Source organism: Amblyraja radiata, chromosome 29 (genome assembly GCF_010909765.2).
Source record: "Amblyraja radiata isolate CabotCenter1 chromosome 29, sAmbRad1.1.pri, whole genome shotgun sequence".
In the NCBI taxonomy this organism is placed as follows: Eukaryota; Metazoa; Chordata; class Chondrichthyes; order Rajiformes; family Rajidae; genus Amblyraja; species Amblyraja radiata.
The window spans coordinates 34,342,994-34,349,059 of record NC_045984.1 but is presented as its reverse complement, the minus strand read 5'-3'; positions in this window follow the sequence as shown (position 1 = coordinate 34,349,059).

Here is a 6,066-nt window from a genome sequence, read left to right as displayed (position 1 = left end):
GTTGGCTCTCTAGAAGCTCATCCACCCTTTGACAGGTCTTGTTTTTGGTCCTGCTGGGGGTCCACAGCCCTCTCCTAACCTGGCAAACCAGGTGGGGGAGACGGTTTAGTCGCTGACTATCCGACCATGGAACAGGTAGCATGGTACCCGTGGTGGGGGGAATTCCCCATCGACCAATTCCTTGGTTTCAGTAAGGACCTGGAATATTGGATAGGTCAAATATTAATTTATGTTTAATCATAATAAATGGTGCTTATAATTCAATGCGCAACAATGTTTAGATCCCATATATGCCGTAACGGCCCCTTTCATTGTAGCTTTCAATCCCATGGTACTTTAAAGTATATCTACTTGCAACTTTTATAAAATATTAGACAGATTAGACAAATCCACACCATCTTTCCCTTATCCTTTAAGTAGCCTTAGATTTGTACCTTTATATGGTCCAGGTTGTAATGTTGCCGAGCAGATTGATGAAACAAGAACAAATGTTCATATACCAAGGTAGACAGAACACAAACCTAGTCTGTGGACTGGAGAAGGATGAGATGTTTCTCCTCCAGTTTGTCCAAGCTGAAGCTGGAATTCACAAGTTAAATTATGTATTTTCTTGGGAGAATGCCATCCAATTTGGATCATTTTATAATGCTATACAAATCCATGTTCTTTTTAATGGAGAGGACGACTAATAGTGTCTATGCAGGCAGCTCTCACAAATCTGGTGATCCACATCAAGTTTGGTAGATTAGCCAATTGGAACAAACTTCCTTGCAAGCTTAAAAAACCCAGCAAGTTATAAGATTGACAGAGGGCTCAGCTTAGTTGGAGCTATGATGCAAGCTGAAGTTTGTCAGCTACTTTTGGAGAAATTCATGGTGTTAGCTACAAACATACAAGTAATAAAAACAGCAATGTATTTAGATATTACATTAGAAGTTCCAGCTTGTCTACTATTGGTTTGGTATTACTGGCAGCTGCTGCTGAAAGAATCTTCACTCCTTGTTCTGCTATTTCACAGATGGTCTCTTTGGCATGGGCAGATGCAGCAGAGACCTGGCCACGTGGTAGATCCATCCCTTGATCAACCACATTCTGAAAGAAGAATTCATACAATTGGCTATACTTGGTGCAATTAGTCCAAATACTGACCATTCATTTGTTGTGGATAGGATTTTAAATATTGGTATGCTTTCAAGAGTTCTAGTCAACTAACTTGTACAAGTCTCATCTAATAAATTATCAACAGTGCATATATTTTCTATTGTAGACATTGAGAATTAAACAGTTAAAGAGCTACTTACAGATGTAAAACTAGCAATCATTTCTGGATCATTGGGACTTCTTTTGGGGAAGGTGGGACCTGTACAGAAAGGATGGGTTGCACTTGAACCCGAGGGGGACCAATATCCTGGCGGGGAAATTTGCAAAGGTCACTGGGGAGACTTTAAACTAGAATGGTTGGGGCGAGGGACTCAAATAGAGAAAGCTAGTAGACAGAATGGGAGACGGGAAGCAGAAAAGGGAAGCACTCGGACACAAGAGGAGAAAGAAAAAAAAGGAAATAAACAGGGAAGAAGAGACGGGGGGTTTCTTAAATGTGCATATTTTAATGCTAGGAGCATTGTAAGAAAGGTGGATGAGCTTAGAGTCTGGATAGACACCTGGAAGTATGATGTTGTGGCGATCAGTGAAACATGGTTGCAGGAGGGCTGTGATTGGAAACTAAATATTCCAGGATTTCGTTGCTTCAGGTGTGATAGAATTGGAGGGGCAAGAGGTGGAGGTGTTGCATTGCTAGTCAGGGAAGATATTACAGCAGTGCTTTGGCAGGATAGATTGGAGGGCTCATCTAGGGAGGCTATTTGGGTGGAACTGAAGAGTGGGAAAGGTGTAGCAACACTTATAGGGGTGTATTATAGACCGCCAAATGGGGAACGGGAATTGGAAGAGCAAATATGTAAGGAGATAGCAGATATTAGTAGTACGCACAAGGTAGTGATTGTGGGAGATTTCAACTTTCCACACATAGACTGGGAAACACATTCTGTAAATGGGCTGGATGGTTTGGAGTTTGTAAAATGTGTGCAGGATAGTTTTTTGCAGCAATACATAGAGGTACCTACTAGAGGAGGGGCAGTGCTGGACCTCCTGTTAGGAAATGAGACGGGACAGGTGGCGGAGGTATGCGTTGGGGAGCACTTCGGGTCCAGTGATCACAATACCATTAGTTTCAATATAATTATGGAGAAGGTCAGAACTGGACCTAGGGTTGAGATTTTTGATTGGAGAAAGGCTAACTTTGATGAGATGCGAGATGATTTGAAAGGAGTGGACTGGGACATTTTGTTTTATGGGAAAGATGTAGAAGAGAAATGGTGGACATTTAAAGGGGAAATTTTAAGAGTACAGAATCTTTATGTTCCTGTTCGGTTGAAAGGAAACAGTAAAAATTGGAAAGAGCCCTGGTTTTCAAGGGAAATTGGACATCTTGTTCGGAAAAAGAGGGAGATCTACAATAATTATAGGCAGCATGAAGTAAATGAGGTGCTTGTGGAGTATAAGGAATGTAAAAAGAATCTTAAGAAAGAAATTAGAAAAGCTAAAAGAAGATATGAGGGTGCTTTGGCAAGTAAGGTGAAAGTAAATCCAAAGGGTTTCTACAACTATATTAATATAAAAGGATAACGAGGGATAAAATTGGTCCATTGGAGAAACAGAGTGGGCAGCTATCTGCAGAGCCAAAAGAGATGGGGGAGATATTGAACAATTTCTTTTCTTCGGTATTCACCAAGGAGAAGGATATTGAATTATGTGAGGTAAGGGAAACGAGTAGAGTAGTTATGGATACTATGAGAAGTAAAAGAAGTAAGGGAAACAAGTAGAGTAGCTATGGAAACTATGAGATTCAAAGAAGAGGAAGTACTGACGCTTTTGATAAATATAAAAGTGGATAAGTCTCCAGGACCTGACAGGATATTCCCTAGGACATTGAGGGAAGTTAGTGTAGAAATAGCCGGGGCTATGACAGAAATATTTCAAATGTCATTAGAAACGGGAATAGTCCCCGAGGATTGGCGTACTGCGCATGTTGTTCCATTGTTTAAAAAGGGTTCTAAGAGTAAACCTAGCAATTATAGACCTGTTAGTTTGACTTCAGTGGTGGGCAAATTAATGGAAAAGATACTTAGAGATAATATATATAAGCATCTGGATAAACAGGGTCTGATTAGGAACAGTCAACATGGATTTGTGCCTGGAAGGTCATGTTTGACTAATCTTCTTGAATTTTTTGAAGAGGTTACTAGGGAAATTGATGAGGATAAAGCAGTGGATGTTGTATATATGGACTTCAGTAAGGCCTTTGACAAGGTTCCTCATGGAAGGTTGGTTAAGAAGGTTAAACTGTTGGGTATAAATGCAGGAATAGCAAGATGAATTCAGCAGTGGCTGAATGGGAGAAGCCAGAGGGTAATGGTGGATGGCTGTTTGTCGGGTTGGAGGCAGGTGACTAGTGGGGTGCCTCAGGGATCTGTGTTGGGTCCTTTGTTGTTTGTCATGTACATCAATGATCTGGATGAAGGGGTGGTAAATTGGATTAGTAAGTATGCAGATGATACCAAGATAGGGGGTGTTGTGGATAATGAAGAGGATTTCCAAAGTCTACAGAGTGATTTAGGCCATTTGGAAAAATGGGCTGAAAGATGGCAGATGGAGTTTAATGCTGATAAATGTGAGGTGTTACACCTTAGCAGGACAAATCAAAATAGGACGTACATGATAAATGGTAGGGAATTGAAGAATACAGTTGAACAGAGGGATCTGGGAATAACCGTGCATAGTTCCTTGAAGGTGGAATCTCATATAGATAGGGTGGTTAAGAAAGCTTTTGGTATGCTAGCCTTTATAAATCAGAGCATTGAGTATAGAAGCTGGGATGTAATGTTAAAATTGTACAAGGCATTGGTGAGACCAAATCTGGAGTATGGTGTACAATTTTGGTCGCCCAATTATAGGAAGGATGTCAACAAAATAGAGAGAGTACAGAGGAGATTTACTAGAATGTTGCCTGGGTTTCAACAACTAAGTTACAGAGATAGGTTGAATAAGTTAGGTCTTTATTCTCTGGAGCGCAGAAGGTTAAGGGGGGACTTGATAGAGGTCTTTAAAATGATGAGAGGGATAGACAGAGTTGATGTGATCAAGCTTTTCCCTTTGAGAATAGGGAAGATTCAAACAAGAGGACATGACTTCAGAATTAAGGGACAGAAGTTTAGGGGTAACATGAGGGGGAACTTCTTTACTCAGAGAGTGGTAGCGGTGTGGAATGAGCTTCCAGTGGAAGTGGTGGCGGCAGGTTCGTTGGTATCATTTAAAAATAAATTGGATAGGCATATGGATGAGAAGGGAATGGAGGGTTATGGTATGAGTGCAGGCAGGTGGGACTAAGGGAAAAAAAGTTCGGCACGGACTTGTAGGGCCGAGATGGCCTGTTTCCGTGCTGTAATTGTTATATGGTTATATGGTTATAGCAAATTTAAAGATTGATACAACTACCTTCCATTTGAAACTTACTGTTACACATAGTTATCCTCCCACCCTGCCTCTTGTAAAGATGTGACCCCCCTTCTATCAATTTCTCCGTCTCCACTGCATCTGCTCCAAAGATGCATGGCTTCCCCAGAGCTGTCTTAGATGAATCCTTCACCCATATCTTGTCACATAGTTCTGCTCTTGCCCCCCCATCCTCTCAGATGGAACAAGGTTAGAGCTCACCTGGTCCTCACCTTTCACCCCACCAGCCTTTGTATCCAACAAATCATTTTGACAATGCTATTTACAAGCACTTGGCCACAGTCTTGGCAATGCAAGTGCTTGCCCAGACACTTTTTAAATAATGTGAGAGTATCTGTCTCCATCACCCACTGCAGGTCCCTTCCAAGTCTCTTACCCTAAACCAATGTTCTCTGTTTTAAGCAAGCTAAGACTACACCAGTCACCTCTTCCCATCTCCACCTCTTTCTGCCTTTTGCAACTCCTTAGTTCATGCATCCCTTCCATCCAAACCAGAGAGTGCAGGATTATAACACCTGTCCCTATACCTCCTCCCTCACCTCCATCCAGGGACCCCAGCAGTCCTTCCAGGTAAGACAGGTTCATGTGCACCTCCTCTAACCATCTACTGCATTCAGTGTTTCCAATGTGGCCTCCTGTACATCAGCAAGACCAAACGTAAGCTCACCCATCATTTCACCAAACACTTGCCCTCAGTCCGCCAGGACCAACCAGATCTCCGCCCTTATTTTAGTTTAGTTTAGAGATACGGTGCAGAAACAGGGCCTTCAGCCAACCGAGCCAACGCCGACCAGCGATCCCCGTACATTAACACTAACCTACAAACCTGTACGTCTTTGGAGTGTGGGAGGAAACCGAAGATCTCGGAGAAAACTCATGCAGTCATGGGGATAACGTACAAACTCCGTACAGACAGTACCCATAGTCGGGATCAAACCCGGGTCTCCAGCGCTGCAAGCGCTATAAGGCAGCAACTCGATCACCAGCCGCCAATTAAGTCTCTTCCAAGTCCCCAATGGTTGCTAACCATTTTAACTCCCCTTCCCATACTGACCTTTCTGTCCTGGGGCTTCTGGAGTAACACAACAAGTCATGCAGCATTTCTGAAGAACATGGATAGGCAACGTTTTGTGTCGGGGCCCTCCTTCAGATCTCGCCTATCCATGTTCTCCAGAAATGCTGCCTGACCCGTTGAGTTACACCGGCACTTTGTGTCTTATTTTTGTAAACCAGTATCTGCAATTTCTTAAGTGGAGTAGGGTTAGTCTGAAGAAGGGTTTCGGCCCGAAACGTTGCCTATTTCCTTCGCTCCATAGATGCTGCTGCACCCGCTGAGTTTCTCCAGCATTTGTGTACCTTCTGCAGTTTCTTGTAGTGATAAAATTTAGAAATACAAGTAAAATGTATTTCATGCCTTGTTTAAAACAGAGAACATTGGTTTAGGGTAAGAGGTTTAGAAGGGATTGGTGGAAGAGTTTCTTCACTCAGAAAGAA